A 14,138-nucleotide genomic window follows, 5' to 3' on the forward strand; every position below is an offset into this window, starting at 1 on the left:
AAGCTTGAATACCTGTTGGGGAGGGGTGCAGCTCCTTGCCTTGCAAGAGTGTGTCCTGGGGAAAAAAATCTGGCATCACAAAGACTTCCTGAAAAACCTGTGAAATCTGCTCTGCTAAGAGCGCTTTCATTCATATGTTAAGGGTTCGAACAGGAAACCCTAAAACTCTCTTCCTGACAGACTCTAACTCAGACCAAGCCCTCAGATTTCTTTGAAATGTGATCGACTGTTTGATCCTTGCTGCCCTATATTCCTCTGTATTACAACCCAATATAAGGCCCTGGAGGAGGGGGCTCAATGCCTTTTTCCCTTGAGAAACTGGCCACTGCTCAAGGCCTTTTTCCTCTGGGAAACTGGCTACCTCTCCTTCCCAAGCAGATCACATCATGTCTCAGTCATGTTTACTTTCATCCATAACAGACGGGGGGACTTGGGAGGAAAGTCACCCCCACACAGGTGTGTGTGCTGAAAATAAATGAAAACTAGGTTAGGTCCATGCTGAAGATCAACCCGTCATTCATTCATAACTACCCAGGATTTCAACTCTTCACAGAAATTAGGGAAGTTGGAGAACACTTAAATTCAAATTAACATTTAGACCCCTCATTTTGGATTATTTCCTGAGGAGTTCTGGTTTTAACATTAGATATAGCTGAAGCTTTCTAGCACCTGAGACTTGATCCAACTGTATGATAAATGGTTTGATCCAACCACATGATAAACTTAATCCAACCATATGATAAATTTCACTGGGACACCAGCCTTCATGGCAGTTTCCAGGTACCCTCCAATTATCAAATAACTATTAAAGAAGCAACTTGTCTCATCTACAGGGTATTGAACTCCTTACCACACAAAAATTCCTTGAGTAGGAACAATGATAGTCCACTTTCAGCTGCGTGGAATGATGAGCACCCAGAGTACCATCTAGCTCCATTTTGAATGATGAAAATTGTCGGGAGACAACCAGCAGGCGTCCCTTGACACAGTCAGGATGGATGAGATGCATCGGCACAGCAGAAGCAACTGTGGCTGGATTTCCTGTCTATCTCTCCTTGCATGTTTGTTTTTGCGATTAGTAGGCAGTGGGATTTTTAGACACCTGCATTTCAGTTCCCAATGATCTGCATAATTCCAATGAAGTTATACAAAATAATTTCTTGGCCAGAGAACAAAGTCCCTCCTAATGAAGTAGCTCCTGAAAATCTAAAAGTTGATGGAGTAACAGCTCCTCCTCTTCCTGAAAATCTAAAAGTTGATGGAGTAACAGCTCCTCCTCTACCTTGGACCAGAATATGTATTAATTAGAATTAGGCAAAGAAACAGGAGAAGCTGGTTAGCTATTACAAACTAAGCACGTAGAAACAATTACCAAGGAGTCAGAGTCCATATTACACAAAGAAACATTTTAGACAGAAAGATAGATAGCTAAGTTAGACATTACAAAGGCCTTATAATAAATTCCCTAAAACCTCTGCATGCCAAATTCTAAGAACTTTAATAAATAACAAGACATTTAAACTTTGTACATACAGCTATTTCTAATTGTCTGATTAATGGCTCTCCTGGTCAAAACAACCTTTGTTTAACATAACTGAAACTATGGAAATTCTTGTACTTTTCCCGAGGGCAGGGGAAAATCTATATTGTTTTTTTCTGCTTAACCGACTACGCCATGCACCTGTTCCTTTAATGTTATGTAACAATCTCTATAAAAATAAAGCCTAAATCAAACTCTGAGAGTTCGATCAGACCCACAAAGGCTGGCTGTTCTCCGGCACCCAATTGGGTGTCTGACTCACCATTCGTCGCCTGCACCATCCATCCTTCGGGGACGCTGGACCCCAGCAGAAAATATTATGTACGCATGCTGTTCAAGGGGGAGACCACTGGCCACATGCACCTACTGGGCACTTGAAATATGGTTAGCACTTGAGAACTGAATTTTAAATTTAATTTTACTTAAATTTAAGTAGCTACATGTAGCTAGTGGCTACATATGGACAGCTCTAGACTCAGAACTACAAATCCAATCACAGGGACCAGGTAGGTAGTGGAGGAGAGAGACATTTAGACAAACTTGATCACCAAATCACAAAGAGGGAAGCAGCTTCTTGGCTCCAGGTAACTGTTGCTATGTAGGAACCTCAGGATGCTATTGCCAGATTGCCTCATTTTTCGAATGAAGCCAAAAATCTAGATTTTGATACAAAATGCTTTTTATTTATTTAAATTTTTATGAGTTTATTTGAGCCAAACTGACAACATGCCAGAGAGCAAGATATCAAAAGCCTCCGATGCCCAATATTTAAATGTTGACAAATAAATTAGAAAATAATTTAAATCACTGTGGCTGGGTGGCTCAGTCAGTTGGAGCATCATCCCATACACCAAAAGGCTGCAAGTTGAATTCCTGGTTAGGGCACATATCTAGGTTGCGGGTTCAATCTCCAGTTGGGAGGCAACATTATCTGTTTCTCTCTCTCCACTGCTCCCTTCCTCTCGCTCTAAAAATCAATAAACATACCCTTGATGAGGATTACAGAAAATTCAAATCACTTTCTGAGCTGAACAAAATGTTTGCAGGCAATATCTATCTTGCCAGTTTGCAATCTCCATTCAGGCCAATCCCTTCTGCTCAAAGAAAAGGGCCTGTCCAAGGCCACTCTGATGATCTGTAGCAGATCCAAGACTGAAATCCAGGCCTTCTGATTCTTCTTCTGATACTTTCTCAATTTGATGAGATTGAGCATATCTAAATGTGTGACACTAGTGGCAGCAACAGGGACAAAAGCCCTTGTCAGAAGCTGTTTAAGTCTACATGTGATATGTTATGAAAACTGTTTCTACTTGGCTATAGGCACATGTTTAACGCTATGGGTAAGGCTCTATACTAGGAGCCAGCAGGACACAAAGAAATAGTGTGTGGAGGAGACAGGCATATATAAACAATTAACAAGCAAAGCTGGGTTTGCTACAAAGAGCACAAATCCTGTGGGCACCAGACCAAAATGCAATGCCCTCAGGAGATCGAAAGACAAGATTTAAGCCAGACCTTAAAGGATGAATAGAAGCTGGCTAGTGGGTGTGTCAAAGTGGGCAGAGATAACCAGGTTCTTGGTGACTGGGACAAAGAACCCCCAGAATTTATCGCAGAGAACATGGAAGCAGGCCAACTCCAAGCAGAGACTGACGTCGCAGGCTAGAGGGACTCTACTCTTAAAGGGAAGATCCTTTCTGGCTAGTCTTGGTGGGCTTTTACTATGCATGTGCAAGTAGTTATATTACTTTAAGGCTGCTGTGCTTGTGGTCTACCATGATTTTCCCTGATTAGCTCCTAGGGAAGGGGGGTGTCCCACAATATTACCGAATTGACACACCCTTTTCCTGGGGTGCCCCTGTACTAGGTTCACCTTGCCCATCACCAGAGAATTATAGTTCTCCACGTTAGAGATTGGTGAAAAGGAAAGAAATTATTTATTCAAGTTATACAGACTTAAGAATAATGATTTAATGTCTTCATCAAAATCCCAAAGTCCCTTAAAACACCCATAAATACACACAGTCCTTCCTTCCCCCCTTTGCCTGGTATGGGGTACCATATCTCAAGAAAAGAAATAGAAATCCATGGCTCAGGCTGCCCCTGGTTCTTCCCAGTAATCCATGCTTGGCTGGTAGGCCTCCCTCTGCTCACTCTGTTCCCAGCACCATCTGCTGTGTTGTCAGAATCTCCAGTTCTTATTCCAAAACCACATGGCACCTTCTCATGGCCCACCAACAAGAGTCCTTTCACCCTCTTCCTTCTTGCAGCATTTCTCCTGCATTCTTCCAAACAGCTAAGAAAGAGCTCTGCATCGAGGCTACATCTTGCTTCCCAGATTCCTAAGCTGTGTGGCAAAGGGAGACCCAAAGCCAAGTGATTCTCCCCTGCCAAAGCCATGCGATGATTCCTGATTCTTGTGGCTGCTGCACCTAAGTTTAAATCCCAGCTCTAATCTTCCTCTGCAGCCCCTTTTCCAACTCCTCCCACAATAGGTCCCACAATCGGCTAACAGGCCAGCACTCCAGTATTTTCCAGCTTTTCTGGGCTTCCATAGTTAAGTCTGGGCAGGTATGGCCCCATGGGTGGAGCCAATTATCTCTAAGCTCTCACACAAATTCTGTAACCAGGGGGAGTTGCCTCCCAGTTACATTCTGTGTGGAAGTCACCCCCATCTCCCTGGCTCAAAGCGTGGCCACAGCTATTTACATAAAAGGTTATAGATATGTTGAATGACCATTCTAGAGGTTATCTGTGAAACTGTGGCTATGCAAAACACCTCAATGGCCCTGCTCCATGGATCCCATCCCCAGCTCAGACTGGTGGGAGTGAGGACATCCCATATTTTTTAGTATTTTCTGGACACCCTGAGTTCTGGACCCCATTACAAATCCTTCTTTTGGGGGCCCCCTGGCTGCACCCTCTTACAGGTAGATGAGTCTCACTGATTATGAGGGTGGATCCTATTATTCCAAGATATCTTTTAGGACTTGTCTGTGTTAGGAGTTTCCTTTGCAGGCTTCTCCTTCTCTGGGTAAAGAGCCCCCAAAAGTTGAGAGGCCCTAGGTGACCTAGAAATAAACCCCTACCTACATTTATTATCTCTATGACCTTTCCCCTGACTTGTATAAGCAACTTTTTAACATCTTCACCTGGATGGTTAACAGACTTACCAAACATAGTATATTTACAAGCAAACATAAGGTAATAATTCCCTTCATAGTTTTCCCTTAGGAGCCATTCTTGGTTTCTCCCTCTCCTACCCACTGCAAGTCAAATTCAGCAGCAAGTCCTACAAGCTCTCCTTCCAAAATAACAGTGAGGGCCAGCTCTTCCTCTCAGCCCAGGCCTTTCCCTGCCCTCTCTTCTTCCCCTCAAGCCAGTTACCCTTGCCATTCTCTCTCCGAAGCTCCCAGGCCCTTCTTTTGCCTCTGTAGGTTTCTAAATAAACTTGCTCTTATAATACATTGTGAATGTAACTCCCTCAGTTTTTTAATCCATGGCTACTGCAACACTGACTTCATCTCTCCCTCGGCTACTGAAGCAGCCTAACAGGTCTGACAACTTCCACCCTTCTCCAACCAGCAGCCACAAATCTTTTTTTTTTTTTTAAACGTAAGTCTGATCATGTCACTTCCCTTTTTAAAGCTGTCCGGTAACATAACCAAACCCTTACCTTGGGCTAAAAGGCTGTGCTTGATCTGGGCCTGCCACTTGTCCATTACAAACCACTCTGTTCCAGCCACCTGGCCGCCATGCATTTTCTTCCTCAGAACACTTCCTACTGGCTTTTTTCTCCGCCTAGAAACCTCTTTAGCCAGTTCTCCCTTTTCTTGGATCTCCGCAAAACCTGGCTTTCTCGAAACAGCCTTACCCGATTTAGAGTGGCGCTCCCCCCATCTTCTACCACTTCACCTGGTGTTACTGTCTTTGGGTGCATTTCTCACTTGCTAATATCTTCCCTATTGATCTACTTTTTAACTTTCTCCTGAACTCGAATAAAAAGTCATGGAGCGAAGCCCTCTTTAAAGGACTGAGGGGCTTACGACGCCGGTTCTCCCTACCCTAGGGGGGGAAAAAAAAAAAAATCTCTGCAGCCGGTACGGGGTTCCGTTTGGGTCAATCTTCCTGGGCTAAACATTCTCGCCTCTGGAACTGCCCCTGCTAATTTCCCATTTACAGTAAGGGATCCAAAGGATTCAGAACAGTCTCAGAGGGGGGGCAATCCGGCGGCCCAGCGTCCCCAAACCAGGCCTCCCCTTACTGGCAGGTTAATACTGGCCAGAGGCGCTGACCCGGAGCCGCCCCCGCGAGGATGGGGTCACACAAAAACGTCTCCTAGCAACGTTGTAGCCCTCCACCCCCAACCCATCCCTGCCCCAGGGGAGCCAACCCCTTACCCCAGTTTCCCGCGCCAGGTGTCCGCGTCTGCGTCCAGTACACTCACTCAGCGTCAGTCCTGCCTTCCCCCACCCACAGAAGCGCCGCAGCCCAACTGGGAGGAGGTGGTTCCACAAGCCTAGCTGAGCGGCGGTGGCCAACGGAACTCCGGTCCTGCAGGCCCGACCGGACCTAACCACTGGGCGGACCTCTGTGGGAGAACTGTCCCAGGTCTGAGGTAGTCTCGAGTCTCCCTCAAATCTCAAACTCTAGCCCACCCTCCTCCCAACAGAATAGCCAACTTCATACTCTCTCCCTGTTTTCCCCTTACTTCTTTCGCTATCTTTTCCCCTCTTCCACCCACCCAAGTGGTTTAGTCCAGCTCTTCCTACCTCCACTAGCGCTAGATCCAGCGGTAGATCTTTGCCCTTACTTGGCTACGGTTTCGAACGTCTTTGCGTAGATCATGATGCAATCTTCTACCCGTTCGCTCCCCTCCCCTCTTCCATTCTTCCTCCTGGAGCCGGCAGCTTGTGGGGTTACCGGAAGTGATGATGCTGGAGGAATGGAGGGGCGGGGCTCCGGGGCAGCCGCGGCGGGTGGGCCGCAGATGAAGACAAGGCGGCTGCTGTGGTGGAGGAAGAGGCGGCGGCGGGGACGGCGGCGGCGGGGATAGGGAGTTTGGAAACGCGAGCGGGGATGGTAGGTGGTTTGGACTCTCCGGGCCGCCGTCGTTTCCAGAAAGGGTTTGACTGGAGGAACCTCTGGAGCAACTGTGAGTTTGTTGGGGGGAGGGGGCGAGGAAAAGGGGGGAGCGTTCAGTACTGAAGGGGCGGGGGTTGGGTACCTCGGAAAAAGGTGGGGGTAAGGGGAGGAGTGGAAGTCAGCGCCTTGTCTGGACTGGTTCCTCTGGAAGGAGAGGAGGTGAGGGGAGTCTATCAGTCACAGGGCTCAGAAAACTTAACCTACTGTCCCTGCCTCCTCACCGCTAGCACCCCTCAACCTAGGGTTTGGGGGCCGGAGCTGCCCTGGAAGTGGTGCAGACTCTGGTCCTGTGCCCCGGGGAAGCGCTGGGAGGTGGGAGCCCAGGCGGGAGGTGGTGGGTGAATCTCCCAACTCCCTCCGCCCTCATTTCCCTCCCCACCCCCACCCTTCTCTTTAATCATTAACAGCTCAAGAATTAAGGGGCTCAGACCTGAAGACCTTGTTCTGCATCTTTGCTATGAACGATAACCGTTTGTGCCCGAAGTAGTGGGGCTGGAGGCTTTGCCTGTATCCATCCTATATAGGAAGTGGGACAGAGTGACAAATGTTTTTTTTTTTTTTTTTTCCCATTGCCCCTCACTTCTTCCCAGTATACCCATGTTTTCATGATAATTCTCTATGGTTAGGTGGTAATCGAGGGTTTTTTCCCCCTCTTTGTGGCACTTGGTACCTTGGTCACCTCTTTTGAATTTCAGCCTCCATCCAGATCTTAAATGCAAGCTTTGTAAATACTTACGTTGCAGGCTGTGTCACTTTGAGGGTACCTCTTAAAGCCTGGTAGCTCCTACTTCAGATGAGCATTTTCTCCTGTGAGTACTGGAATTCCAAGGCCCTTGCAAGAATTTCTACATAGCATTATAGCCCAGACTCTTGCTCTAAATACTTTAATTATGAGGAATTTACATTTTTGTCAGCTCTTTTCAAAATGATTTGATGTTAGGCTAATTCTGGATTTCTGTGTTTCTCTCCATCCACACTTCATGATGCACTTCAGAGAAAAGAAATATTACTTTTCTTTTACTTTTTTGTTTTTATACTTGGACAGTAGCTCTTTTATGTTTTTTTTTTCCATTTGTGTGTCTGGCACACGAGTCTTCAATGACATTTGGTTTGTACTAATGTCCATTTTATTTTGCTGATTCTTTTTGTATAGCTGGTTTTAAATTAGAAAATGTGATCTGTTCAGTTTTGTTTTAAAGAAGAACACAAACCGCTGACAGATGTGAGAAAATTATTTGAAAAAAGCAAAGAATGCTTGAAAAGGTCTGTTTATTGATGTTCTTTTCGTTAAAAAAAAGAATCTCCAAGTAGTGTGCTTGCTCCTTCATCCTGTCACAGGGATTTCACCGTGAAGCGTGATGACTCATATTTTGTTGTTCCTGTTTTCTTCGGAAATCCTCTGTTGAATTTGGAACTCTGTTTTCTGAAGAACTTTAAGAGATAGTGTCTAATTTTGGGATCCTTTGGTTATAAAGAGTGCATGAATCCTGGCCCTATATGACTTGAGTTTAAATGCTTTGATTGTACCAGTGACAGCATGTTTAGGTGTTTTACAGAAATGCAACAAAAGAAAAGAATGATTGCTGCTGTCACCTTAACTGGTCTGGAATTATTGAATAAAAGGTCCAGAATTCATTCATTCAATAAGCATTTTTGAATGGCTACGTAGCCGATGTTTTGAGTGCTGGAGTACAAAGATGAACATAAGCATAACGTCCACTCTCAGGCAGCTTACATCTGGGTAGTGACACATAATCAGTAAACAAATCAGATTTTGATGAGTGCCAAAGAAAACAAGAGTGGTATAAAAGAAGGTGATTGGGATTCGGTCAAGGAACAATTTCCTGAGGAGGTGACTAAAAAGTAGCCAGCATGGGAGGGTGCCTCCTGGGTTCTGGGACTAGGTAGGTAGTGCAGAAACTGGCTGGAGTGACTTTGGCAAGTTTCTGAGGACTGAGAGAAGAGGGGTGGGGTGGAGAGGAGGTGGGAAGAAGGGGAAAGACAGGGAAGGGGCAGCAGTGATAACGAGCCTAGTAAGCAAAAGGAATAATGAAAAGAGCCTAAGTCAGAGAGGAAGAAACTGGGCAAATAAGCTGGAAAAGGAGATAGAGAATCCTTTTGATTCTCTCTATAGCCTTTCCTAGAGTCTTATCTCTTACTGTTTTGTAGGTACCGATGGGCTACTCAAACAAAAAAGTCACCCCACTGAGAGTAGGCGAGGAGGTAGCAGTGGTTACCTGGGTCTTTTCTGGCAGCTAAAGCTCAAGCTCTGTTCATAATTCAGTGGATGTTCAATTGAGAGCATACGTTTTAACTTACAGGTTTTTTGTCTTACATACTACTATTTAAAATTGCATATTGAGAACCCTGAATGTGTTTTAGTATATGAATCCTCTTTCACTTCTAGCTATTTATGAATTTAGGGTTGAGTGTTGGGCAGGTGATAATAATATGCCTGTGTTGGTCTGTAAAAATGATCATCAAGACCTAAGTTGAAGTCGAAGCTTTTGTAGGGAGGCAGGTTTTATGTTGCAATATTTCCACTCATGTCTGGTCAGCCTGATGACTAATAACACCTAGCTGAGATGTGAGTTGGTGCTAAAAGTTCACTCCATGGACTGTGGGTCCAATCCCACTGTGTCCACATCTTTGGACTGATGTGTAACTAAGGGATATAACTGACTTTTGCCTTTTGTTGGGGTCATTAATCTCCAGTAGTCAGCTACTTTTCAGCCTCATCTTGACCAGATTGTATACTTGGAAGGACCAATTGGACTCCTTTTCAATTTGCCTCTCTTGAGGCATGTTAAAGTGGGCTAAAACAAAATGTGCTGTTTTCTTCTTTTGAACCCCATGACAGTGACTAGTGTGTTCTTTGAGTGTATTGGTTCTTTGACCCGGGGTTAAAAGACCCCTTAATGTTGCTTGGTCTACATGTATAAAAGTCAGTATTAAAAATGCTAAGTAAAACCTTTTAGTGTTTGGGGAAAAGAATCAGAAATTGAGGACTTGTCACCTGTTCTAGGTTCTAGTACTTTAGTAGCATGGGTAGGTGAATCATCAGAACTTGAGTAAGTGTATAATGGGCAGTCTTGAAGGGGGTGGAATAGAGAGCCTGGTACTAAATTCCAACTTGAGTGCAAATGGAAAGTCTTTTACTTAGCAAGCAAGTTACTAGAGTGAACAACTAGGGTGAGGCAGCCAGTAGACTACCCTCTGTACTGCAGAGTAGCTGAAAGGAATGGAGAATTCCTTTGTGATTCTCCATATGCAATTCTCCAAATTCAGTGGTAATTTATTTATAAAAAATTGAGTGTTTATTCTTAAACCAGTCACCTTCTGAGTACTTTCCATTTGATGCAATACTCCTATCTAGACATGTTTTTCCCCCTGCTCAAAACACTTTTTGAACTCATTGATTTTGATCCCTTTTAGGGCTGCTGTTATTTTGTTTTACTTCTTCCACATCAGCACATTTCCCTTTGAGAATATTTTTCATCCTGGGAAACAAAAAAAAGTCACTCAGGGGTGAGATTAGGTGAATAGGGAGGGTAGGACTTGGAGGCTTATGTTGTTTTTGGTTAAAAACTGCTGAACATTCAGCGTGGTATGGGCAGATGTGCTATTAAAGCACTCATCATGAATTGGGCAAATGTGTTGAAAGAGTCTTCAAAAAATTCACTGAAGCTGAACACAGCCTCTCACAACACGACCAGTGGGTTCACTGATACAGGTGGGTTCCTTGAATACTCATCTAGTGGGGGAAGCATGTACTACAAGGGGCCTGCCCTTCAGAAGAGAATTCTGTTTTATTTTACTTTGTTGCTCTTCCCACTGTGTGTGTGTGTGTGTGTGTGTGTGTGTGTGTGTGTGTATAAAACATATGAATACCTTGGCTTTGGCCTAGGTTATAGAATTTTGGACTTTATGTCCTAATGCTGGGCTATACATGCTCTGGTCAATAGATTAATCTTTTTTTAAAAGATTTTATTTATTTATCTTTTAGAGGGGAAGGGAAGGAAAGGAGAAAGGAGAGAAATATCAGTGTATGGTCCCTCTTGTGCATTCCCTGCCAGGAACTGGCCTGCAACCCGGGCATGTGCCCTGACTGGGAATCAAACCATGATTTTTGGTTCACAGGCTCGCACTCAATCCACTGAGCTACACCAGCCAGGTGCTCTATTCATCTTTATTTCAGTGGTTTATTATAATTCATGTCTGAAAATATCCTGTTGCCTGAGATTTCATTAGCCAGTTTGGAAACTTTAATTTCCTAAAGAGCATTGGATAGGTAGGAGGGGACTTGAACACAGGGAGAGGGCATTGATTTCTTAATTTGGTGCTAAATGTGTTTGGGGAAAGACTCCACAAATCTAAGTGAATTTAGAATCTAAGAACTGGGCTTTTTTTCTAGGTTACCAATGAATTTGTTTCTTAATCTCTGAGGGCTTTTGGATAAACTGAAAGGTGGACAACCTAGAGCCAGTGGATGCCACCTTCTTTTAGAGTTGTGGGTATTTTGCATTGCATTAGATGACTTAAATTAATCGGATTTTGCTACTGTTTTGGTAGGTGTGCAGCATAATGGAATTGTACACTGGCTGCCAGTTGATCTGAGGTGAAGGTGAGGTAACTCAGATTGAAACAGTGGTAATTAACTCTTTAATTACCTCTTTGTATCTATTTACAGATGTTGATACCAGTTGAACCAGGATCAGTTCTTCCTGAATGTTCTGAAGTTCTTTGCACAGTAGAACATTGTGTTTAATTGAGTTAGTGTCTTTGAATTAAAATCAAGTTTCACTTGTTCTCATGCCTGTTTTTCTAAGTAATGGAGAGTCCTATTTCTTTGGGGGTTTACAAGATTACCACAGCACCTGACCATTTGGTTGGCAAATAACTACAAAGTAGAATTTAACATAATTTAGTGAAGTAACGAGAGAAAACATTGGAAGTGGCTCAAACTCTATTTCTTCAAAGTTGTGATATTGAAAGGAGAAAATGGGAGGGGCAAAATGCCAAGTGATTTTTTTAAATGGTGCAAATGAGACCTTATTTTAATACTGTACATCAAAATAAGGAAGCTCAGTAAATCATTCTTCCATGGTGAATTGCTTTTGTTGTGGCAAAATAAGCCACCTATGGCTAGCACTCCACCCCATACCAACCTGATTGCAGGGGTTGGCAGGGCATCCTGTTGATGGTTTCTCCTGAGGGCTTGGCCTGCTCTGGAGTGTCCTGTGAGCTGTGCTAGATTGTTGGGTTTCTGGCTGAATTGCAGCATGGAAACTTAGGTTGCATAGCGTTGGGAAGCCTCATCTATTTCCTGTTCTGTCCTGCTCTGCTGGAGGGCTCATGAAGACTGGAAATAATTCTGTCACTGGGGTCTGTAGATCCAGACTAGATATGATGGCTGAGCATCTTGGGTAGCAACACTGCACAGTGTAGGACTTCTCATTTGTGGAGATGTTTGTTTAGCATATTTTTGTAACCACTGTTCTAGTCTCTGCTTGTTAGTCTAGAAGACTCTCAGAAACATTTGCTCCCTTATCTGATTAGCAGATTTCTTTTCCATCCTATCAGGACAGCAGACTTCAGTTACAGCTTTTAGCTCTTGTTAGTTGGTGAAGGGTTTGGACTCCGCAGTTTTTGCCTAAAGTGGGTTGGTGTATGACCTATAATTTTGATTCTGAATAAGACTGAAGTTACATCATTAAGTATATTGAATGCAGTTAATTCCTCTTCCTCCGGTTTAGCAAGAAGCAGGAGAAAGGCCCTGAAAAAAATGTTTGAATGTATCTAGTGTCATATTTTTTCAAACTGGGCTTTGGGGACCTCTCTCAGGGGTCATTGCTAGGGAATGCAGGGATGAGTGGGCTTTGATGTCTTCCTTCCATTTCACCCCACTATGCTTCACTCTGAAAGTAATCTTAATATTGTTATATTGGATTTCTCCATGAGATTTTAGTTGAATAGAGTATTTGAGACTGAAAACAAGTTGAAAAGTATTGATTTAGTAGGGAAATAGAAATCTAGAAAGCTTAGTAAGCTTGATTTAAAGTTACAGAGCAAGGTACTGCCAGCTACAGGACTAGACTCAGGCCTTCTCTGCATTAAATTTTGTTCTCTCATTTACACAGCCTCGTATACGTCATTGTTGGAACTTTAGAGTTTGTTTGAGCTTAATTGAATCCAAGCATGTAACAAACTATTGCTCTTTTTCAGAAAAGATTCCCTAGAACCCTCTTTGAAACATATGCAAAGTGAAGTTATTAATAGGTAGTAGTACTAGTAAGTAGCTGGCCTTTTTTCCTCAGACTGTTTCTGAAAGTGACAATAGGTCTTTCAAAAAGAAGTTGAGTCTTTATCACTCAAAGTTCTAAGAATTTAGCTTAAAGCTAAGCTAGTGGGCCTGCTGTGGAGAACACCTTTGCAAAATGCCGAGTTGAGTATTGCCTCTTCCCAGTGACCTGCTATGGAATCTGAACAGGGAAACCCAGGTGTATCCATTGACAGACAGCTTTCAAACAGCTCTGTGGAAATAACTGTAGTGGCCACCTCCTTTTTAAAATGTGGAACAAATTTATTTTCAGTTGAATACTTGCTTTGTTGCTACTTTATAACTACTAGTGGCTATTCTTTAGACAGGAGGGGAAGGTTGAGAGGACCACTGCCATGAGGATCCTTGGTAGCAGGATCATGCACATGATGCAAGTCCCTAGTCCTCAGAGAAGGCATTTTTCCCAGTTGTGACATTTTCTTCCAAGTGAGTAGAAGTCAAGAGTGAGGAATGATACAGTGAATATTCTTGTGTCCATTTAAAGAATATTTCCATGGCCCTGGCCAGGTGGCTCAGTTTGTTGGAACATCATCTCGAACACCAAAAATTTCGAGTTCTTTTTCTGTCTCACATCGATATTTTTCTCCCTCCCTTTCTCTCTCCCTTCCCCCTTCTTTCCTTCCTCTCTCCCCACCCTTAAAAATATCAATGAACATATCCTTGGGTGAGGATTAAAAAAAAAGTATTTCCATGGTTCTTTTTCTTCTAGTCAACTTTAGTTTGAAATAACTAGTTGCTTCTGCAGTCATTTATTCAAAACATTTGGTTATAGTTGATGTCTACGACAAGGAGAATCTTGCTTGGAGGTTTCCTAACACTGAAAGAGAAAAGTCTGAAGACCTATCTAGAGGCAGTTTGATAGGGGGGTTCTGTTGTGGGGGAGGAGAAGAAGGTTGTGGTGGTATGGTCATATTGTGGACTGGGTGTATAGGGTGAAGAGAAATGCCTTTTGTGGTCCAGCTGGAAATGTGTCAAAAATGCTCACAATGGCACTTAGCTGTGGGAAGAGTGGGTAGGGAAGGAGTAGGCCTAGAAGATGGCACAACTCCAGGGAACACTGTTCACAAGGAGAGGGCTGGGGGCCTGTAGAGTTGAGTAATCAGTAGCCCTGAC

The 14,138-nt window shown here is 43.6% G+C and overlaps 1 protein-coding gene and 1 long non-coding RNA gene across 11 annotated transcripts in view; one reads left to right on the plus strand and one right to left on the minus strand.

Annotated features, from left to right (window-relative positions):
• LOC119054153 (uncharacterized) overlaps positions 1-6,470 on the minus strand; it is a 29,920-nt gene extending 23,450 nt beyond the window's left edge. The window contains exons 1-3 of one of the 9 annotated variants that reach the window (XR_008390522.1): positions 5,941-6,305; positions 1,803-1,913; positions 851-1,124 (exon numbers count right to left, since the gene is read on the minus strand). This is a non-coding gene — a long non-coding RNA (uncharacterized LOC119054153). The other 8 variants (XR_008390520.1, XR_008390518.1, XR_008390519.1 and 5 more) reach the window with 8 other exon arrangements.
• A 71-nt stretch (positions 6,471-6,541) lies between these two features.
• DCUN1D3 (defective in cullin neddylation 1 domain containing 3) overlaps positions 6,542-14,138 on the plus strand; it is a 54,661-nt gene continuing 47,064 nt past the window's right edge. For both annotated transcript variants that reach the window (XM_053659489.1, XM_037152007.2), the window contains exon 1: positions 6,542-6,695. The gene's annotated coding sequence lies outside the window, so the exon portion shown is untranslated. The remainder of the gene's footprint in view (positions 6,696-14,138) is intronic.

Source organism: Artibeus jamaicensis, unplaced genomic scaffold, assembly GCF_021234435.1.
Source record: "Artibeus jamaicensis isolate MK-2021 breed Jamaican fruit bat unplaced genomic scaffold, CSHL_Jam_final scaffold_666, whole genome shotgun sequence".
NCBI classification, from domain to species: Eukaryota; Metazoa; Chordata; class Mammalia; order Chiroptera; family Phyllostomidae; genus Artibeus; species Artibeus jamaicensis.